General features: G+C 39.8%; 1 non-coding gene across 1 annotated transcript; it reads right to left on the bottom strand.

Moving 5' to 3' along the window:
• Positions 1-14,883: 14,883 nt before the first annotated feature.
• LOC122218757 lies at positions 14,884-14,989 on the bottom strand. Its single transcript, XR_006202089.1, has one exon. It is a non-coding gene; the product is annotated as a U6 spliceosomal RNA (small nuclear RNA).
• Between the last annotated feature and the right edge of the window lie 9,740 nt (positions 14,990-24,729).

The following is a 24,729-nucleotide window of genomic DNA, read 5'->3' as shown; positions in this document are numbered from 1 at the left end:
TTTTTCTTTTTCTCTTTTACACTTTTCTTTTTCTTAAATACAGAAAGAGAAAAAATTCATTTTTATTCAATTTTTATTAAAAATAGTTTTCTTTAATTTTTATCACTATATTTTTTACTTTTGTGTAAATTTTTTCAAATTCTATTTTACTTCCATCATTTTATTTTAGTCTACTTCAGTGTATTCACCTTTTCAATTTTTCAAACAATTTCCTTTTTTCTTTCTCTTTCTTTTTCTTTTTCTTGAATGCAGAAAGAAAAAACTTCATTTTTATTTCAATTTCTATTTAAAATATTTTTATTTAATGCTTACTATATTTTTTGCTTTTATGTAAATTTTTTCAAATTCTATTTTACTTCCATCATTTTATTTTAGTCTACTACAGTGTATTCACTTTTTCAAATTTTCAAATGATTTCTTTTTTTTCTCTTTTTCGTTTCTTTTCTTTTTCCTTAAATACAGAAAAAGAAAAAAATCATAGTTGTTTTTACTTTTCATTAAAAATATTTGTCTTTAGGGGCACCTGGGTGGCTCAGTCGGTTGAGCGTCCGACTTCAGCTCAGGTCACGATCTCGCGGTCCGTGAGTTCGAGCCCCACATCAGGCTCTGGGCTGATGGCTCAGAGCCTGGAGCCTGCTTCCGATTCTGTGTTTCCCTCTCTCTCTGCCCCTCCTCCATTCATGCTCTGTCTCTCTCTGTCTAAAAAAATAAATAAAACGTTAAAAAAATTAAAAAAATATATTTGTCTTTAATTTTTCTCTACTATATTCTTTACTTTTGTGTATATTTTTTCAAATTCTATTTTACCCATCATCTCATTTTAGTCTACTTCAGTGTATTCATTTTTTCAAATTCTCAAACAATATCTTTTTTTTTCTCCCCCCCCCCCCCCACTTTTTTTCCCTCTAATCTGTCAAACCACTTTCAACACCCAGACCAAAACATACCTAGATTCTAGCATCATCTATTGAGTTTTTGTGTGTGGGTGTGTTTTTAATTCTTAATTTTAATATTTTTTAATTTCAATTTTTTTTATTTCAATTTTTCGGGGCACCTGGGTGACTCAGTTGGTTAGGCGACAAGCTTCAGCTCAGGTCATGATCTCACAGTTTGTGAGTTTGAGCCCCATGTCAGGCTCTGTGCTGACAGCTCAGAGCCTGGAGCCTGCTTCCAATTCTGTGTCTCCTCCTCTCTCTGCCCCCTGCCCTGCTCACACTCTGTGTCTTTCTGTCTCTCAATAATAAATAAACGTTAAAAAATTAATTTCAATTTTTCTACCTCATTAATTCCTTTCTCTCTTCAAAATGACAAAACAAAGAAATTCACCCCAAAAGAAAGAGCATGAAGAAATGACAGCCAGGGATTTAACCAACACAGATACAAGCAAGATGTCTGAACCAGAATTTAAAATCCCGACAATAAGAATACTAGCTGGAGTCAAAAATAGATTAGAATCCCTTTCTGCAGAGACAAAAGAAGTAAAAAAAATAGCCATAATGAAATAAAAAATGCTATAACTGAGCTGCAATCACAGATATATGCTGCAGCATCAAGGATAGATGAGGCAGAACAGAGAATTAGTGATATAGAGGACAAACTTATAGACAATAATGAAGCAGAAAAAAAGAGGGAGATTAAGGCAAAAAAGCACGATTTAAGACTAAGAGAAATCAGTGACTCTAAAAAGGAACAACATCAGAATCATAGAGGTCCCAGAAGAGGAAGAGAGAGAAATAGGGGTAGAAGGGTTATATGAGCAAATCATAGCAGAAAACTTTCCTAACCTGGGGAAAGACACAGACATCAAAATCCAGGAAACACAGAGGACCCCCATTAGATTCAACAAAAACCGACCATCAACAAGGCATATATATCATAGTCAAATTCACAAAATACTCAGGCAAGGAGAGAATCATGAAAGCAGCAAGGGAAAAAAAGTCCTTAACCTACAAGGGAAGGCAGATCAGGTTTGCAGCAGACCTATCCACAGAAACTGGGCAGGCCAGAAAGGGGTGGCAGGATATATTCAACGTGCTGAATCAGAAAAATATGCAGCCAAGAATTCTTTATCCAGCAAGCCTGTCATTCAAAATAGGAGAGGTAAAAAGTTCCCCAGAAAAACAAAAATTAAAGGAGGTTGTGACTACTAAACCAGCCCTGCAAGAAATTTTAAGGGGGACTCTCTGAGGGGAGAAAAGATGAATATACATATATAAATACCAAAAACAAACAAAGATTAGAAAGGACCAGAGAACACCACCAGAACTCCAACTCTACAAGCATCATAATGGCAATAAATTCATATCTTTCAGTACTCACTCTAAATGTCAATGGACTCAATGCTACAATCAAAAGACATGGGGTAAGAGAATGGATAAGAAAACAAGATGCATCTATATGCTGTTTACAAGAGACCCACTTTAGACCTAAAGACACCTTCAGATTGAAAATAAGGGGATGGAGAACCATCTATCATGCTAATGGTCAACAGAGGAAAGCTGGAGTAGCCATACTTACATCAGACAATCTAGACTTTAAAATAAAGACTGTATCAAGAGATGCAGAAGGGCATTATATCATAATCAAGGGTCTATCCACCAAGAAGACCTAACAATTGTAAATATTTATGTGCCAAATGTGGAAGCACCCAAACATATAAATCAATTAATCACAAACATGAAGAAACTCATCAATCGTAATACCATAAAAGTAGGAGACTTCAACACCCCATTCACAGCAATGGACAGATCATCTAATCAAAAAATCAGCAAAGAAACAATGGCTTTGAATGACACACTGGACCAGATGACTTCACAGATATATTCAGAACATTTCATCCTAAAGCAGCAGAATATACATTCTTCTCCAGTGCACATGGAACGTTCTCCAGAATAGACCATATACTGGGACACAAATCAGCCCTCAGCAAGTTCAAAAAGATTGAGATCATACCGTGCATATTTTCAGACCACAATGCTATGAAACTCGAAATCAACCAAAAGAAAAAATTTGGAAAGGTAAAAAATACTTGGAGCACATCCTACTAAAGAATGAATGGGCTAACCAAGCAATTAAAGAGGAAAATAAAAAGTATATGAAAGTCAATGAAAATGATAACACCACAACCCAAAACCTCTGGGACGCAGCAAAGGCGGTCATAACAGGAAAGTATATAGCAACCCAGGCCTTTCTAAAGAAGGAAGAAAGATCTCAGATACACAACCTAACCTTACGCCTTAAGGAGCCAGAAAAAGAACAGTAAATAAAACCCCAAACCAGCAGAAGACAGGAAATGATAAGGATTAGAGCAGAAATTAATGCTTTCGAAATGAAAAAAAACAAACAGTAGAACAGATTAATGAAACCAGAAGCTGGTTCTTTGAAAGAATTAACAAAATTGATAAACCAGTTTAAAGCCAGTTTGATCAAAAAGAAAAAGGAAAGGACCCAAATAAATAAAATCAAGAATGAAAGAGGAGAGATCAGAACCAACACAGCAGAAATAAAAACAATAAGAGAATATCATGAGCAATTATATGCCAATAAAATGGGTAATCTGGAAGAAATGGACAAATTCCTGGAAACATATACACTACAAAAACTGAAACAGGAAGAAATAGAAAATTTGAACAGACCCATAACCAGTAAGGAAATCAAATTAGTAATCAAAAATCTGCCAAAAAACAAGAGTCCAGGGCCAGATGGCTTTCCAGGGGAATTCTACCAAACATTTAAGAAAGAGTTAACACCTACTCTCTTGAAACTGTTCCAAAAAATAGAAACGGAAGGAAAACTTCCAAACTCTTTCTATGAAGCCAGCATTACCTTGATTCCAAAACCAGACAAAGACCCCACTAAAAAGGAGAACTATAGACCAATTTCCCTGATGAACATGGATGCAAAAATCCTCAACAAGATATTAGCCAACCAGATCCAATAATACATTAAAAAAATTATTCACCACGACCAAGCAGGATTTATACCTGGGATGCAGGGCTGGTTCAATATCTGCAAAATAATTAATGTGATTCATCATAAAATAAAGGACAAGAACCACATGATCCTCTCAACAGAAGCGGAGAAAGCATTTGACAAAATACAGCATCCTTTCTTGATAAAAACCCTCAAGAAAGTAGGGATAGAAGGAGCATACCTCGAGATCATAAAAGCCATATATGAATGACCCCGCACTAATATCATCTTCAATGGGGAAAAACTGAGAGCTTTCCCCCTAAGGTCAGGAACAAGACAGGGATGTCCACTCTCGCCACTGTTATTCAACAGTATTGGAAGTCTTAGCCTCTGCAATCAGACAACACAAAGAAATAAAAGGCATCCAAATTGGCCAGGAGGAGGTCAAACTTTCACTCTTCGAAGATGACATGATACTCTATAAGGAAAACCCAAAGGATTCCACCAAAAAACTGCTAGAATTGATTCATGAATTCAGCAAATTTTCAGGGTATAAAATCAACGCACAGAAATCGGTTGCATTCCTATACACCAACAATGAAATGACAAAGAGAAATCAGAGAATCAATCCCATTCACAGTTGCACAAAAAAAACTTAAAATACCTAGGAATAAATCTAACCAAAGAGGTGAAAAATCTATACACTGAAAACTATAGAAAGCTTATGAAAGTAATTGAAGAAGACACAAAAAAATGGAAAATGATTCCATGCTCCTGCATAGGAAGAACAAATATTGTTAAAATGTCGGTACTACCCAAAGCAATCTACATATTCAACGCGATCCCTATCAAAATAACACCAGCATTCTTCACAGAGCTAGAACAAATAATCCTAAAATTCGTATGGAACCCGAAAAGACCCCAAATAGCCAAAGCAATCTTGAAAAAGAAAACCAAAGCAGGAGGCATCACAATCCCGGACTTCAAGCTATACTACAAAGAATCATCAAGACAGTATGGTACTGGCAAAAGAACAGGCACTCAGATCAATGGAACAGAATAGAGAACCCAGAAATGGACCCACAAACCTATGGCCAACTAATCTTTGACCAAACAGGAAAGAATATCCAATGGAATAAAGACAGTCTCTTCAGCAAGTGGTGCTGGGAAAACTGGACAGCAACATGCCGAAGAATGAACCTGGACCACTTGCTTACCCCATACACAAAAATAAACTCAAAATGGATGAAAGACCTCAATGTAAGACAGGAAGCCATCAAAATCCTCAAGGAGAAAGCAGGCAAAAACCACTTTGATCTTGGCCACAGCAACTTCTTACTCAACACGTCTCTGGAGGCAAGGGAAAGAAAAGCAAAAATGAACTACTGGGACCTCATCAAAATAAAAAGCTTCTGCACAGCGAAGGAAACAATCAGCAAAACTAAAAGGCAACCGACAGAATGGGAGGAGATATTTGCAAATGACATATCAGATAAAGGGTTAGTATCCAAAATCTATAAAGAACTCATCAAACTCAACACCCAAAAAACCAATAATCCAGTGAAGAAATGGGCAAAATACATGAATAGACACTTCTCCAAAGAAGACATCCAGATGGCCAACTGACACATGAAAAAATGCTCAACATCACTCATCATGAGGGAAATACAAATCAAAACCACCATGAGATATCACCTTACCCCTGTCAGAATGGCTAACATGAACAACTCAGGCAACAACAGATGTTGGTGAGGATGCGGAGAAAGAGGATCTCTTTTGCATTGTTGGTGGGAATGCAAGCTGGTGCAGCCACTCTGGAAAACAGTATGGAGGTTCCTCAAAAAACTAAAAATAGAACTACCCTACGACCCAGCAATTGCACTACTAGGTATTTATCCAAAGGATGCAGGTATGCTGTTTTGAAGGGACACATATACCCCCATGTTTATAGCAGCACTATCAGCAATAGCCAAAGAATGGAAAGAGCCCAAATGTCCATTGACTGATGAATGGATAAAGAAGATGTGGTGTATATATACAATGGAGTATTACTTGGCAATCAAACAGAATGAAATCTTGCCATTTGCAACTATGTGGATGGAACTAGAGGGTATTATGCTAAGTGAAATTAGTCAGAGAAAGGCAAAAATCATATGAGTTCATTCATATGAGGACTTTAAGAGACAAAACAGATGATCATAAGGGAAAGGAAACAAAAATAATATAAAAATAGGCAGGGGGACAAAACAGAAGAGACTCATAAATATGGAGAACAGAGGGTTACTGCAGGGGTTGTGGGAGGGGGGATGGGCAAATGGGTAAGGGGCACTAAGGAATCTACTCCTGAAATCATTGCTGCACTAGATGCTAACTAATTTGGATGTAAATTTTAAAAAATAAAAAATAAAATTAGAAAAAATAAATAAACCTATAGTTTATCAATGTGTGGTATATCCTTAGGACTTTTTAATCTTGGAATCTTATGTGGGTTACAGAATTATAACTTTAATAAACAAATAAATCATTTCATTCAGGAAAATATAAGTGCCATTGGAAAATTCCTGTTCTGCTAGTGAACAGAGACACATTAAAGTACAATTCTACCAACCCCCACCCAATTAAAAAACAAATTAATTAATTAATTAATTTAAAAAATCTATCACTAATGCCAAAGTCTTGGCTTTTGCTAAATGCTTTGCATGTATCATCTCAATAATTAAAACAAAAAGTTTGTAATGTTTGCACAGAGGCGCAGAGAGGGGAACTGGCTTGCCCAATGCCACACAGCCTGCGGCTGCTGGGCTGGGGCTTGAGAGCACTTGGTGAGACTTTAGAGCCTGTTTTCTTACCATTCCTTAAATTCCCCCTGGTATCATCAGTACTTACTCCTTTAGGGCAGGTTTTGTTTTCTCACATAACTTTTAAGGATTTGAGAAACAGAGTATCCAACAAATAGGTACTCTGTAAAATGGTTTTAAATCAAGTGGGGAAAGGTGTTACTTACATGTAAGAGAACATTGTGTCTGCCCCCAGAAGACAAAACAGAAATATTTTTTCACCTTCCCCGGGGTCACAACTGAGCCTTTGGTCTGGAAGATCTTTAAGGGGAGAATAATCTGAGGTAGAGTCACTCATCAGGCAGGAGTTGAATCAGGTGGGTTCTGGAACCTTCCAGCTGAAAGAGTGTACGGATACCGAACGGGTGAAAGGTAACAACCAAACAATAGCTTTGAACATGTTATAGGTATGCACAGAAAAAAGCTTTTTTTTCTTGGCTTTTCTTCCCCCCAATGCATAGGTATTTATATGTCCACACATGAACATATAAACACGGAGCAGAAATGTAATATTTGTAATATGTGTTACCCTGACAAATGGGGACCGTCCTGAGGAGCACAGGGGAGGGAGAAGATAGGGTAAAGCCAAGCAAAGGAAAAACTGCCCTGAAAAATCCCTTGATGATGTGTGATGTGATCCAATGAACACGTTTCAAGTTAGAGAATTTACGTGGAAAAAGTTAAGAAAAATGTAAACTGAAAACCAATAGCAATGGAAAGAAAGGTTTGCCTCATCCTTGGACACATTGTTTGTAGTTTGAGGAAGTCTCAGTTTTCATGAAGAAGGTATGTGAAGAAGGAAAAGCAGTAATTGACTCGAGATGAATGTGGGCAGATGATGGGTGCATCATACTGTGCCCCGTGTGCCCCGAGAACCCCTGTTGGTGAAACTACTACATTGTATCGTGGTTTGGTTTATGTGGCCCACACAGCTCCAGGGACCTGTTGACATGAATGAATGGGGGGAGGAAGGAAGGAAGGAAGGAAGGAAGGAAGGAAGGAAGGAAGGAAGGAAAGGAGGAAGGAAGGGACGTGCGGCAATCTCTTTTACCAGGTGAACAGCTCATTGAAGCTAGCGTCCTCACCTAATATGGCCATTTTACTCATTTGACTTTTCAAGAACTTAGCAATTTCATGTGCTCAGTTGCTCTAGAGTTTTGGGGAATGGGACACTCCCAAAAGATACCTGTGGAGGTGATCTTCCCATATACTTGAGCAGATCAAGCATGTCATAGTGTAAAGAGTTGTTTTTAAAGTTTATTTATTTATTTTGACAGAGAGAGAGGGAGGTGGGGAGGGGCAGAGAGAGGAGAGAGAGAGAATCCCAAGCAGGCTCCATGCTGCCAGCACAGAGCTCAACGTGGGACTCGAATTCAAGACCCTGAGATCATAACCTGAGCCAAAATCAAGAGTCGGACGCTTAACCGACTGAGCCACCCAGGAACCCTGAGAATTGTTGACTTCGAACCACAGATTTGGGTTTAAACCTGGGGCTTACCACTTGTTAGTTCTATTAGTTTTTTGGACAAGCAACTTGATTTTTCTGAGCCTTGATTTGTTTCCCCGTCCATAAAAAAAGGGGGGGGGGGGATAAGAATGACTCTCTTATCGTATCATGAAGAATAAATGGGGCCATACACAGGCAAGGTGCCTTGGCACACAGGAAGCGTGAAAGAAATGCTGGTGTTTCTTGTGAATATTATCATTCTTATTTCCACTGGAGTGACAGTGTGGGCTGGGTGGGGCCTCATCTCAACCTCCGGCTAATCCAGGAGGGGAGAAGCAGGGGTGAGCGTTGACGAAGTGGAATTTCCTGGGTGAGAATGTTAATGCTGGGATGTGTGACTCAGAGATCATCTCAGGGCCTCGCAAGGGAAGCTGTTCCTGGTACGAATTAATTGTATCATTTTTCTCCCTGACATGTAGATGTATGTCTGCAGGTCCTGGCCTGGATACAGACCATACCCATTGTGCAAGAGTCAGCAAATACAATGTTTAAGGGATCTTGTGGCAACTGTGAAAAATAGCACGAAGGGCAAAGTGCTGTGCCCAGACTGGACTGTAGGTGGCAGCAGAAACTCAGGCGTGGAGAAAGAAGTTCGTCCACAAAGCCTTTCCTGGGACTGTCCGGTAGGGGGTCCACTACTCACTTTGTAGCGACTTAACAAAGAATACCTGGAAGTTTTTAGCATCCGTAATGTTAGTGGATTCAACATCATTTGACGCCATCTTATCCGTTCTTCAGCGTGAATGAAGATATGAGTTCACTAGTACAAACTCCTCCTAAATCAGGCATTTGTATTTCTTTCTGTTAAAAAAAAAAAAAATCCGAATGTCTTCAGGAATAGGACATCATTAGGTTAAGTTCAACATTTAAAGAGAGAGCTTCCAAATTATGGCCTGTGACAGCCACCATTAATGTTATTCATGGGGGAGCAAGCTCTCCCTTTCAAGTGGGTTGCTAAGGAAACAATGCCATCCTTCCAAAGTGTAGACAGAAGATGGAGAGGGTTAAAATGATCCCTCATTTGCAAACCCGTGTGGCTCTCCTACAGCCAATATCAAAATGATTGCTTTTGAATTTCCTTTCGCTGGATACTATTTGGTTTGCATATGCCTGATTTATATTTACCTGTCCCTTAATTTTCAAATTTTCCAGGAAGAATTTAAAATATGTGTTTTGTAAAGAGCATATGGCTTGATACTATTTCTTAACCCAGTCTGAGAGTCCTATCATCTGACACTGGATTTCAACCCCTTCACATCCATTCTGATAGTATGATTTCCTACCTTCCTTCTTACTTTATATTTAACCATTTATTAAATATATTGTTGTTCATGCTTTTCCTCTTTTCACATTTCTTCTGGGTTAATCAAGACATTCATTTTTTAAGTTCTTTTCCCCACCCCGCTTTGTCTCAAGCGATACACTTTTACTATATAGCTCTTATGTTTTGCCTCCTCCTTAAAGTTGGAAATCTCCATCAGTGTGCTGGAATCACAGAGTCCCCTTGACCCTCTAAAGATTTAACATCATTCTTGTCTTCCCTACCAACCTAACTGGGACATTAGGAATACTTTTGCTTTCTTATGTATTCATTCTCCCATTCCTGACCCTTATATCTTGTTCATAAAATTAGAATTTGTCGTTGTGGATTCTCTACGCTGACTTTGTTTGAAAACAATTATACGATTAGAAAAACAAAACTAGTACAAAGAACATCTACAATGCTCTTTGTCAGACTTACCTATTAACATTTTACTCCAATTTCCTCTAACCTCTATTTACTTTCTATGCACACACACACACACACACACACACACACACACACAGATGTAATCCTATCTTTTCAGGGTAAGTTACATATATACCCTTATATCTACTCTTAAAAAATTATTTTTACATTTATTTATTTTTGAGAGTCAGAGAGAGACAGAGTGCAAGTGTGGGAGGGGCAGAGAGAGAGGGAGACACAGAATCCAAAGCAGGCTCCAGGCTCCGAGCTGTCAGCACAGAGCCTGATGTGGGGCTCAAACTCATGAACCATGAGATCACGACCTGAGCCAAAGTCAGACGCTTAACTGACTGAGCCACCCAGTGCCCCCCCCCCCCCCCCGGAATAGCTACTCTTATCCTTAAACACTATGTGTGTACTTCCTAAGAAGAGTGATATTCTCTCACAATTTCCATAGTATAATTATAATTTCAGACATTTTGTTATAATAATTTAATTTAATGTAGAGTTAATATTTTTGTCCGTTGACCTAATAATGCTTTTTATGGCAGTCCCACCCTCCAGGGAAAGGCCATGTCTGAGGCTAAGTGTCACTTTTGGGTGTGCCTCTTTAGCCTCCTTTGGTCTGGAAATCTCTACAGCCTTTCTTGGTATTTTATGGCATTCACATTTTTTTAAATTGAAGGGTAATTAACGTTCAGGGTTATATCAATTTCAACAATTGTATACATTACTCAGTGCTCATCATGATAAATGTGCTCTTAATTCCCTTCACCTATTTTATCCATCCCCCCACCCACCTCCCCTCTGGTAACGACCAGTTTGTTCTTTGTATTTGAGTCTGGGGTTTTTTGGTTTATGTTGTTTTACCTTTGTTCATTTGTTTTACTTCTTAAATTCCACACATGCGTGAAATTTTATGATATTTGTCTTTCTCTGTCTGACTTATTTCACTCAACTATATACCTTCTAGGTCCATCCCTGTTGTTGCAAATGGCAAGATGTCATTCTTTTTCATGGCTGAGTAATATTCCTATATGTATGTATGTCTATATATATATGTGTGTGTATATGTATATGTGTGTGTGTGTGTGTGTATATGTGTGTGTGTGTGTGTGTGTGTGTGTGTATATATATATATATATATATAATAAATATATATATACACACACAGACTCTTCCTTATCCATTTACTTACAGATGGGCACTTGGGTTGCTTCCATGCCTTGGTTATTGCAAATAATTCTGCAGTAAACATAGGGGTGCATATGTCTTTTGGGATTCGTGTTTTCATTTTCTTTGGGTAAACACCCAATAATGGATTATGGGATTATATTGTAATTCTATTTTTAATTTTTTGAGGAATCCTCCATACTGTTTTCCACAGTGGCTGCACTGGTTTGCATTCCCACCAACAGGGCACGAAGGTTCCCTTTGCTCCACATCCTAGCCAACACTTGTTTCTTGTGTTTTTGGTTTTAACCATTCTGACAAGTGTGAGGTGACACCTCACTGTGGTTTTGATTTGTATTTCCTTGACGACGAGTGATGTTCAGCATCTTTTCATGTGTCTGTTGGCCATCTGGGTGTCTTCTTTGGAAGAGATTCACGTTTTATAAGAGTACAGTTTCCCCTGACATTTAAAAATATATGACGTTGTTTCTATTGTTATCATGTTGTTCTGTGCTTTTCTGATTATTCAGTCATGATTGACTCAGGTCACGTGCCCTCATCTCATTCTCGACAAGTGAGCTGTGTCTTCCTCAGTTTACCTCGTGTGCCCTCACACAACATCTACCTGCCCTCCACTGCTGATGTGAATTTTGATCACCTACGGCAGGCTGTTGACTGATTCTCCACTCTATCATTATGGTTTTCCTTTCTCTCCCTTGCAACTAATAAGCAGTCTGGAGTGATATACCTTTTTGTCATGCGGCCCTCCTGCTGCCGATCGAAACTCCCCCCTAGATTTATCATCCACTGGTGATTCTTGCCTGATCCAGTCATTCCTCATGCTGTTCGCAAAGTAGCGATTTTTCCAGCTCTATCATGCCCTACACATTTACCAGTGAGCACTTGACATTCACCTGGAAGGACAGCCCTAATTCTATCTATCTAATCTATCTATCTATCTATCTATCTACCTAATCTATGGGCACAGACTGGTTAATCCCTAGGTTTTCAATGGCTTGTAATTCAGTACTGTACTTAATTATTTTGACGCTTGAATCGTCTCAGATTTGGCAGCGGGAGTCAGATTTGTGTGTCCTTCCTCCACCGTGAGAACTAGGCTTCCAACAATATCAGCAGGTGTAGTCATTTCCTCAGTTCCCATTCAGCTACAGTAGTTTCAGAATTACTTTGTCCATGCTGCTAAAGTAAGCAAATTGCTGAAAAGCGTTCAGGATTTCTTTTCTTTTTTTAATTAATTTATTTTTTAATGTTTATTTATTTGTGAAGGAGTGAGAGACAGAGCGTGAGTGGGGGAGGGTCAGAGCGAGAGGGAGACACAGAATCCGAAGCAGGATTCTGTGAGCTGTCGGCACAGAGCCCAATGTGGGGCTGGAACTCACAGACCGTGAGATCATGACCTGAGCCTAAATTGGAGGCTTAACTGACTAAGCCACCCAGGTGCCCCTCAAGATTTATTTTCAATTGTTGACCCCCCCACCAATGCCCCCAAATGAGGCAATATAGGCAAATACTGTGTTACTGTAAGGTACTTGGATTCTTTCTTGGGTCTCCCTTCCTTCCTTTCTCCCTTCCTCCCTCCCTCCTTCCTTCCTGTACACACATAAGAACAATTTGAGCAAGAAGATTTTTTAAAGTAGTGTTGGATTATAACAAAAAGGGTAAAGTAAGAGTCTATCAGTTCATATTGATATAAATACATGCTTGAAGAAAAAAGAAGGAAGGAAGAGAGAGAGAGGGCACAACAATATATATTGATGGACTCATTTGCATTATGCCTTATCAATTTAAATTATACATTTTGTAGGTAAATATATGCTTGTCACAATTTTTTGGTATTTTTACTTTTTCCCCCCTGTTGTGAAGTCTTGGAATTGAATTAATTTTTCCTTTTATTGGAGTGTCGTGTAGTTTCCTTGGTAATGGAATGAGGGTGATATATTTCTGAATTCTTGAACAACCCCAAATACCCCTCTTTTGCCCTCACATCTGAATGTATGCCTCTGTGCACAGTTCCCAGATCACAGCCCTTTTCTACCCCAAGCCTGCAAATGAGACATTTGGTGCTAGCCTAGATTCTCTTTTTATGCAAGTACCGTTTTGTCTGTCTGAAATGTGTTTTCTCCATTCTCAGGGTTCAGAAATTTCAATGATGTGTGGCCAGATATATGTCTGTTCTCATTTTGCCTGGGAATTGGCGAGCACCTTGTAACAGAAAATAGCCTCTCTTTGGCTTAGGGAAGTTTTCTTATATGCTTATACAAGCATTACTTTTTCTCCATCCAGGGCTTTTTCTCCCTCGGAAACTCTATTATTCACATAATAAATCTCTAGGCCAGGTTCATTCTTATCTCTTCGTTCATATTTTCTGTTTCTTTGTATTTTGTTCAGTGTACTCAGCTACTTTTTCCCTTTCTTCTCCCCAAATCCCAGTTCAGCTCTCAGCATTGACCACTATACTTCTCATGTCTGCTGTTTATATACTTTTTTCATGTTTATTTATTTATTTTGAGAGAGAGAGAGAGAATCAGACAGAGTATGAGTAGGGAAGGGACAAAGAGAGAAGGAGAGAGAGAAAATCCTAAGCAAGCTCCGCACTGTCAGCTCAGAGCCACATGTGGGCCTCGAACCCCCGGACCTGAGATCATGACCTGAGCCGAATCAGGAGTTGGATGCTTAACTGAGCCACCTGGATGCCCCATGTCTGCTGAATTTCTAAGTTTATAAATCAGGGGCACCCGGGTGGCTCAGTTGGTTGAGTGTCCGACTCTTGATTTCACTCTAGGTCATGACCTCAGGGTCTTCCTATCCAGGCCCGCATCCAATCTCTGTCTCCCTCTCTCACACTTTGCGCAGAGATTGGATGGAAAGCAGGGAGCCTGCTTGGGATTCTCTGTCTCCCTCTCTCTCTGCCCCTCTCTGGCTCTCTCTCCAAAATAAAAATATATTTAAATACATTTAAATTTGTAAATCAGAATTTGAACTTCTGAAAGTCTTCTTTGGCTCCAATTACATCTCCAAAGTTATTTTTATGTACTTATTAAAATTTTCCCCGGTCTTGTCTGCTGGTTCTACTTCAAAAGAAACCACCTGTTCTTAGGCAGCCTGCCCGCCCCGCCTCACTTCCTGCCCGCTCGTGGGCAGGACCAAAGTCAGGCTGTTGAAAACCATGGCAAGTGGTGAACTGGCAGGAAATGGTGAATGAGTTGGTGAATTAGTCTGACAGTGGAGGGGGGATTTTGCTGTTTTTGCGGTGGGAAGATCCCTGTCTTTTATTTTATTTTATTTTATTTTATTTTATTTTATGTGCAAGTTAGTTAACGTACAGTATGGTATTGGCTTCAGGAGTAGAACTCAGTGATTTATCTCTTACATATGACACCCAGTACTCATCCCAACAAGTGCCCTCCTTAATGCCCATCACCCATTTAACCCACCTCCCACCCCCATCAACCCTCAGTTTGTTCTCTGTATTTAAGTCTCTTATGGTTTGCCTTCCTCTCTGTGTTTATCTTACTTCTCCTTCCCTTCCCCTATGTTCATCTGTTCTGTTTCTCAAATTCCATATAGGAGTGAAATCATATGATATCTGTCTTCCTCTGACTTATTTTGCTTAGCAGAATACACTCTAGTTCCATCCACGTTGTTGCAAATGACAAGATTTCGTTATTTTTCATCGCTGAGCAGTATTCCACTGTATATACATAAAAAATATGAAAGCCTTCACAAACTTGTGTGTCATCTTGTGCAGGGGCCACGCTAATCTTCTCTGTGTCGGTCCAATTTTAGGATATGTGCTGCCGAAGTGAGCACAATCTGTCTGTATTTTAAAGCATTAAAAAGATGATGCCCCAGCCATGGACACCTGCTGTCATGTCATACTTTTCTCAGTTGTTGGGCGGCCTTAGCGAGGAGGTGGGAGATTGGAGGGTCTGGAAATGTACAGTTAACCTGCCATTTTCTCAAAATCCCTTTCTTACAGGTTTTCGGGAGTGTTTTTAGATGTTTGTGACAATCTGGTTTTCAATTCATAGAATGCTGAAGTCAAGAAAGATCTGGGAGAGAATCAGTTTCCACCATCTGATATTGTACACGAAGTCCAGAGGGGCTCCAAAGCTTAATACATGTCACAGAGCAAATCCGTAGCATGGCCAAGGGAAGAATTCGATCCCTTCATCTCTAGACCGCTGCTTTCTTTCCCCAGTTCACTGCCCAGATCTTCCTGGGCAGTAAATTTTATTGTTGTTCTATCAACAAATGAGTGTGATCTTCAAATGTTGCCAGGACAAACCTAAACCAGAACCAAATCAAGATAACAAAAACCACCACCGCCACAAAAGATAAAAAAGGAAAGAAGGAAAGAAAGGGAGGGAGCAGGGAAGAAAAAAAATCCAGTAAATGAAATATCAAGCCACACTTTTCAAAAGTCTAGTGAAATCAGATCGCTTTAGCTTTCTTTTAGTCATGCTCTTGCAATATTTGGTAAAAAAAAACAGAGAAAGAAAATCTCTGATACATAAAGATCTGTTTGTAATTGCGTGGAACACCAGACTGCTCATGGCCACGTCGGAGAGCAGCCTCTGCGGAGACATAACCGGCTTCCAACACGCTGGTGCTGAGCACAGACATTGAGCACAAGCTGCTGAGAAGGGCATGTGAGAGGGCCAGGGGCTGGAGCCGGGGTGCAGACAGGGGGCATATGGGGGGGGGGGGTGCGATGTGAGAGGGACAAGCAGGTAGAATAGGAGGACTTACTTGACCTGGTGAACACCTGATTGAACCAACAAGGAAACTGTTAGTACGGTACAGAGGAAATTCACTAATGAATGCTTTTCTTGTTAGAAACTTAATATGTAAACAGAACATACTGGAATAGACACTGTCCCCAAATATTCGACTGCAGCTCTGAAGTCCTGCTATATCTGTACCTTTTGTGGTCCCTGCTTGTGATGATTTCACGCTGTCATTTGCCACTATTTTTAAAATAAAGACTAATAATGCTATAAATGAAATGCCAGTAAGGTACTTACTATTTTCTCCTTCTCTGTAACTTCAAGATCTTTGACACCCTGTGTCTCCAGGTTGAGTCCCCGGGATATGCTCTTTGGAGAGACACAGCAAAAGGAGTTAAGATGACTCATTTTTACCAGTGACGATAACATTATAATGACTCTTGAGAAATGGAAAATGCAACATTTTATTGTTTTATTTTTACCTTTTTTAGAGACAGAAGGAAAGAAAGTGAATGGGGGAGAGGGATAGAGGGGTGAGAAAGACTCTTAAGCGGGCTCATGGGGCTCAGTCCCATGACCCTGCTGGGATCATGGCCTGAGCCGAAATCAAGAGTCAGCCGCTCAACCGACTGAGCTACCCAAGTGCCCTGGAAGAGTGCAACATTTTAAATTGAAATAATAAATGACACAGATTTGGGCAAGGGGTGAAGAACCCAAGAAACATGGTTACAGTCATTGGTGGAGAAGTAGGTCATCACCTTGGATGAGACAAGCACAGCCATTTTCAAAATAGCTCCTGTCAAACCAGGTTGTATTAGCAATCTGTTACTCAGATGGCCCAGATGGACACCAGCGAGGGAGGTTCTTCGGGAAAGGTGATTCTCTGGTATTTAGACTCAGACAGATGGGTGCCTCCAAAGCCGTTCAGCTTGCAAAAGCGACAAATCAACAGTTAGGGAAATTAACATAGATCTCACTTGCTACATAAGTGATCCTCTATAGTGTGTTTCTTTTTTTCTTTCAAATGGCTGCTTAAATTCCACCTCTTTCATGAAACCTTTCCAGGATAATATCTCTTGGCACGTCATCGTTCAACATTTATTCCTTTTAAGTGTTTGAGACACGCATGGACACCCACACAGTTCTCTGCTACCCAGCTTGGCAGAAAATAAGGTATTGGTGAATCAGCTCATGGATGCCGATTCATGATGCTCAAACATACATAAATTAGCAAATCCCGCAGTTAGAAAATAAAATACATGTGGCACCAAATAAATTTTAATATCAATCATTGGCATAAAGCCTTGTAGCAATTTACCCCATTGTAATCATAATAAGAACCACAAGGACCAATCCAGGCACAGCATTCATCTGGAAGTTTCTGTGGGAGGCTGCAGGGCATAGTACAGGCCCAGGTGAGTGTCCCAGGCATTCCTACCTGATAGCATCCCTGCTAATGGGCTGAGATCAACCCAAACCATTGGTTTAACATCTAAAAATAGATCAATATGATATACCATATTAGTAGAAAATAGGATAAAAACCACATGATCATCTCGATAGACTTAAAAAAAAGCACTTGACAAAATTCAACTCCCTTTCATGATAAAAAAAAAAAAATACTGAACAAAACAGGAATAGAAGGAACTTTCTCAACCTGTTAAAGGGCATCTATAAAAAAAAAACCCATAGCGAACATCTTATATAATGGAGAAAGCCTAAATGCTTTCCCTCGAGATTGGGAATGTTGCTGGCTCCAAATTCAAAGTCCCATGGGAGATGAATCAGCCAAGCTTGGGTTACATGCCAGCTCCCTTACTGGGGAGGACAGAGAATGAATCTGACACCGGAAATTAGTGGGAGGCAGGGGCTGGGCTCCTACCAAGACGCCCCCACAGCAGGAATGACATGATTCTCTACAAGGAGATTCAGGTGCTCTTAAGAAGGGGCTCAGGTCGTAAGTGGCACACAAAAAAAATCAACAAAATGTTGCTTTATAGTAATATTCAGGTCTGCTCACTCCAAGTCCTTTGCCTTGTCACTACATTTCTATATATCTTGGAGAATTCAAAAGGTTCTTTGAGATCCTAATTATGAACATGAATGTTACTGAAGAACCTATGGCCAATGGATTTTGAAATAAAGGTTGTTGCCCATCCTTGCCTCCAGACCATTCCTTTCCTGGCAGATTCTGTTTATGGCAGCTCTACCCTACTCCTGGGGTTAGTGAGAGGGGAGCAGGTGTGTCTGGTTTCTTACTTCCCATTGCTGAACCACTGCTCCAACTAGTTAGAACTCCTAGAAGGGCCATACCTACAGGTCCCTTACACCCAGCCCGATCTCCTCTTTACCTCTTGATGGCTCAGCCTGGGCCTAGTTTGAATCTTCATATGCCTACTTGGATGTCCAAAAGTTCCCCAGAACTTTCTTCAGCGTAGCTCACCAGGCGCCTCATGATTGGGACCTGCCTATCTGTCCAGCTTCCTAGCTAGCCACCGCCTCGGGAGAAGCCTTCACTCCAGCAACTCTGGATTAACGGGAATTTCTTAAAACACACCTTGGCACCTTCATATGGTCTACTCTGTCTGGCTGGAATGTCCTACACACAGATAGCACGTCTTTTAAAAATTAGCTCAATATTATGGTGCCTGGGTAGCTCAGTCAGTTAAGCGTCTGACTTTGGTTCAGGTCATGATCTCATGGCTCGTAGGTTTGAGCCCCGCATCAGGCTCTGTGCTGACAGCTCAGAGCCTAGAGCCTGCTTCGGATTCTGTGTCTCCCTCTTTCTCTGCCCCTCCCCCATTCGCCCTTGCTCTCTGTCTCTCTCTCTCTCTCTCTCTCTCAAAAATAAATAAACATTAAAAAAAAAATTAACTCAACATCATGACCTCTCTGAAGCCTGCCCTGATTGTGTCTATCCCTGGCCAATCCCTGTCTCCTCTTTGTGTCTAAGACATACTTGTGAGTTCCTCTATTGCATTTATCATACTGTATTATAATCATTGGTTTGTGGGTCTGTTACCACTGCTGTAAATTGTAGGATATACCTCTTACATTATTTTGAATCTTCAGTGCTTGATGCCCCATCAAATTATGGAGCTTACTGCATGGGGAACTGTGTTTCATTTCTTAACAGTTCTTTTCTTCAAATCAATCAGAGCTGAGAACGAGTGCAGTATTAATATTAGCCAACTAAATTCATAAAGCACGTTACCTTTCATAAAACAACCTTTATTTTCTAGATCTGATCAGAAGGCTGAGGCATTAATTTAGAAAGTCAAAAATAAGAAAAAAAACCTTAACAGCAGAGCAATCATTAACAGCTGCTCAACGTGATTCAATATTTATTGTGTATCTCCTATATGCAAGACACTGGTTACTAAGATACTAGTTCATTGTCACTACATGTTGAATTTCAAAAAAAACCAGTGAAAATATGAAGTTTCAGAATGACTGCAGAATAGATCCCAATCGTAAGAGTTCAGCATTGCAAATTATATCACATAATTCTTCTGTCTTGTTTTCTTTACATGGGTTGAAATTTGGGGGTATAACCATAAATGCAAATCTCCTGGTAAGGTATGTATAAAAATATAAGATTTTTCTAGGCAGAATCTTGCAGATGCCAAAAAATTACCCGATAGAACTCTAGAGGCCCAGGAGCTGAAGTCCAGATTTCAGTTTCACGTATAAGGTTCAACTTCAGGATGACATCTATTCGTTTCATGACACTGATGGATTAGTCAAGGTTCTCCAAAGGAACAGAACCAATAGGATGTACAAATGGAGATATTGATATAGATATGTGGAAGGAAGGAAGAGAATTCACAACTTGCTCTATATTTTTGTTCTTATCAGAGTCCTCCATGGATTGGACGACATCAGGCCACATTGACGAGGGTGGTCTTTACTCAGTCTACCGCTTCAAATGTGAGTCTCTTCCAGAAACATCCTCACGGACACACCTAGAAATACTGTTTTATCAGGTATCTGGGCTTCTCTTAGTATCTCAAATGTGACACGTAGAACCTTGAGATTGTGACGTGAGCCGAAGTCAGATGCTTAACCGACTGAGCCACCCAGCAACCCTTACTATATATTGTATTTAATATTAATAAAACCTGGTAAGTTTGTATAATCCAACATATGTCCTATGCCTTTTTTATTCTAAGTATTTTATAGATTTTATTATTAAAATTTTTTTTATATTTACATTTCAGTTGCTTTTTTGCTTTCCTAAAGAGAAGATACTGTTGTATTTTTCCACCCATGCTAGCAAATTTTCTTACTAATTTTAGTTTAACTTAGTGATTATTAAGTTTTCTGGATATAGCAGCATTGGTATACAAAATTTTTTCTTTCTTTTATGATACATTTTATTGTACATTGCTTTCCTGTCTTATAGGAATGGCTGCTGAATTTCACCGAAGGTTTTGAGCATATATTTCCAAATCATATGGATAATATAATATTAATCCTTTAATTGTTGAGGTAATTAATTATATTAAAGATTTCCTAATGATAAATGAACTTTGCCTTACCAAAATAAACTGTACTTGTTATTCAGTATTATGTTTTTTGAACTACTTGATATAATTTACCTTAATGTGTTTAGACTTTTAACCTCCACTTTCATATGCAATATGTCTGTTGTGAAGTGTTAAAATTACACAAACTTCATAAGATAAATTGGAGCTATTTCCATATTTTTCTTTGATCAGTAATAGTTTTAATAGCGCCTAAATTAGTTTTCCTTTAAAAGCAAACTAGATCTCAGTAAAAAAAAAAGAAATGCCTGAGCCTAACACTTAAAAAGAAAAAAAAAGCATCTATTGAGCTATAGTTTACAATAAAATGTCCTCATTTTAAGAGGACGGTCTAATGAGGTCTAACAAATGAACACACCTGTACAATGGCCGTCCCACACACGATCACCTCCAAAAGTTTCCTTTTATGCCTTTTCAGTCCCTGTCACCAGCCCCAGTCAACCAGTGGTCTGAATTCTATTGCTTAGTTTTCCTGCTCCAGACCTTCATATAAATGGAATCATACAATATGTACTCTTCTGCGCCAGTCTTTTTTCCTTAATACAATGGTGTGAGAATTATCCATGTTGTTGGACCTACCAGTAGTTTGTTCTTTTTTGTTGCTGAATAGTTTTCCACTGTGTGGACATACTTCACACACTGTTGATGCACTGTTGATAAATATCTGCATTAGTATAACTTGGGGCTAGAGGAAATAAAGCTGCTATAAAATTCATGTAAAAGTCTTTGTACGAACACATGTTTTCACTTCTCTTTGTTAAACAACTAGGAGAGGGATCACTGGGTCATATATTAAGTAGATGTTTAATTTTATAAGAAACTGCCAAATGGTTTTCCTAAACCGGTTGTTGTATTTTACACACTTCCCAGCAATGAAAGAAAGTTCTGGTTGCTCCACATCCTGACTTGGTATTATCGAGTTGTTGTTTTTAAATTTTAGCTTGTAAAGCTGGGTCTACCTAATTTGTTCTCATTTGTATTCCTCTGACAATTTCAAGTATACAAATCTCTATAAGAAAAAAAAAGAGAGAGAGAAATCTCCTTAGGTATTATCGGCCAGCCATATATCTACTTTTGTGAGGTGACTGTTCAAACATTTGACCAGTTAAAAAATCTGGTCATTTTGTGTCTTATTATTGAGTTGTAAAAGCTCTTTACATATGGTGGATATGAGACCTTTCCTTTCTAAGATGGTCTATGGATACCAGTGGGCCTCCGAGGTCAAAACTATTTTTAAAAGAATATTTGCTTTTTTTGTTGTGTTGACATTTGCCCTGAGGGTAAATAGACAAACAAAAACCAGTGGTGGTAAAACCCCTGGCTCCTTACCGTGAATCAGGGTGGTGGCACCAAACCATACTAGTAGTCAGTTATTCCTCATTGCCACATACTTGTAGTTTAAAAATATGCCTTAAAGAAACACTTAAAAATGTACTTTGTGCAGTAAAAATTATTAATTTTATTATTTTAGCCTTGTAGTATATGGCTTTTAAATATTCTGTTACTAAATGGCAAGTCTGCACGAGGCCCTTCTGCTGCCCACCCGACTTAGAAGAGGCAAGCACCTGTGCAGTTGCCTGAGTTGCAAGCGTAACCAGTCACGCTTCTCACTAAACGCCATTTTGTGATGATAAACATCTGTTTATTCAGACTTGGGTACTTGGCAACATGTTCCTCAGAAACGAATGGTGCATTTGTGTCACTTCAAGGAAAACAACTGACTGTATTTGTCGCCAATGATATAATTTGAGCTGTCAAGGGAGAATTACAATATTTGAAAACGTGAGTCCACCAACGGGAGCTTACTATCTTCTCAATAGTCAAAATCTTTCCGGATGATATCAGTAGTGATGTTAACAAATGTGATTTTTTTAAATGTTTATTTTATTTTTGAGAGAGACATAGAGCACAAGCAGGGGAGGGGCAGAGGGAGAGGGAGACACAGAATCCGAAACAGGCTCCAGGCTCTGAGCTGTCAGCACAGAGCCTGACATGGGGCTTGCACTCACGGACTTCGAGATCATGACCTGAGCCGAAGTCGGACGCTCAACCGACTAAGCCACCCAGGCGCCGCGACAAATGTGAGTTTTAAACTACTGTATGATAGGAACTGTCAACATTTGGACTATCAGCATAACTTAACGAGCCCATATTTTCCAAATGATTAGTGCACGGTGTTACAAAGTCATGCATGGGTGAAAGATCCATTCAAAGTATAAAATAGGCTGGTGGATTTTAATAAGAACAGTATGAAACGGTCACTCACATGGTTTCAGATTCCACACTGCAATTACCCTTTAAGAAATGACGATGCTTAAGACCATTTTGGTCTTCGTATCTACACCAATTTCCTAGGGCTGACATGGCAAACTACCAGCAACTGGGTTGCTTGGAAGAACAGAGATTTATTGCCTCACAGTTCTGGAGGCCAGGAGTTTGCGATCAAGGGGTCCACGCTCGCTCCGAAAGCTGTAGCAGAAAGGTCCATTCCTCTTCCAGCTTCTGGTAGCTTCAGGTGCTCCTTGGCTTGAGTAGCATAATTCCTATTTCTGCTGCCATCATCACATGGCCTTCTCCCTGTGTCTCTTCACACCGTCTTCTTCTCTAATGTCTGTGTCCACAGTTCTGTCTTACGAGGATTCCAGTCATATCGGATTAGGGCCCACTCTAATGCCCTCACCTGGACTTGAGTAAATCTGCATAGACCCTATTTCCAAATAAGGTCACATTCTGAGGTACTGGGAGCCAGGACCTATATTTTGTAGGAGGAAGAAAATTACAATATCAAAGAAGAATATTGGGGCGCCTGGGTGGCTCGGTTGAGCGTCCGACTTCAGCTCAGGTCATGATCTTGCGGTTCGGTTCATGAGTTCAAGCCCCGCCAACGAGCTCCCTGCTGTCAGTGTGGAGCCTGCTTGGGATTCTCTCTCTCCCTCTCTCTTTCAAAAATAAAAAATAAACATTAAAAAAAAAAAAAAACAACCCAGAGAAGAACGTCTACATTTAGATATCCTTTGAAAAGACTGTTACTTCTTTTGCAGGCAACACATATCTGTGTGAGGCCAGATTTTCTTCATACCCTGCAACCAAAACAACAGTAAATCACAATTTACAGGTTCTGGGAATTCGAATTTACCTTTTTCAGGTGGTGTGTGTGTGGGAGGGGGCATCATTCTGCTCACCCACAGGCTGACAGAACAGATTGAAGACGTGAAATGTGGGGAGAGACAGAGGACCGTGGGACCACACATGTCACCAAGCAAGAATGAGTCAGAATACAAGGATTTAAAGCCAAATATAAATGCTACCGAAATTCTTACTTCTGTCACCCATGTCTATGGCTTTCTCAGCCTGTATGGGTTATTCAGAGCCGACGCTGACTGTTGCCTAACAATACAGCTGCCATTTACATCCACGTATAGCCTCATTTAGCTGAGATTCGAACCCAGGTCTACCACACTGCAATTCCAGCTTCTGACCACCGGCTTCGGTGCCTCTCTGGGAGGAAAACGCGTCTATATTCTTAAAACTCCGAGCTGCTCTATTGTGTCTCCGAATGCCATTAAGCATCCGATAGAATCTGGTTCCAAAGCAACAACATTTCAGCAGAAATCGTTATGATATCTTAGGAGGTTTTTGTTAAGCGCGGAAGGGTCCTTTTAAGCGGCTTATGCAATCAGAGCACACAACGAATTTAAAGAAAACTTCAGAGCATATGGCATTCCGGTATCTTCCAAGTGTGATTTGATGGGGCCAGCAGTGAACATGAAGAGAGGTATGATTTAAAAGAAAGCTGTTGGAGTACTGTGTTGCAAATAACATCTAAGAAGGCACTTTGCAATTCAGTTTTCTGTTTCTATTTTTTTTTTTTTCCTGGTGTTTTATTGCTGCCTTGCCCTTCCCAACGCTATAAATGTTCCTTGCCGGTTTTACATTCTAAATTCTAACTCCGCTGGCGTGTTCTCTCCAAGCATCTGACACTCACGTCCCCTGGTGTACTGGAAAGAAGGAATGCCACAGCTTAGTAAGGGGAAGGGAGGGTGCTCTATGGCTTTGCTAATGTGTCATCAGCTCTCATTATTTTTTTATCCATCATCTCATCCCCGATGGCAGCATTTGGATAAAACGATCTCCAAATTCTCCCAGTCCTGAAGTCTATGACCCTACAGAGATTATGTTGGACTCTGGCTTGGAGCCACCAGATCCACGTCCCCGTCCCGTTGTTTAGGAAAGTAATTCCACCCCTGCGGGGACACACACGGAAAGCGGTATG

The sequence above is a fragment of the Panthera leo genome, chromosome B1, assembly GCF_018350215.1.
Source record: "Panthera leo isolate Ple1 chromosome B1, P.leo_Ple1_pat1.1, whole genome shotgun sequence".
NCBI classification, from domain to species: domain Eukaryota; kingdom Metazoa; phylum Chordata; class Mammalia; order Carnivora; family Felidae; genus Panthera; species Panthera leo.
Note: the sequence above shows the minus strand (reverse complement) of the source record. Positions and strands in the feature narration are given on the sequence as shown.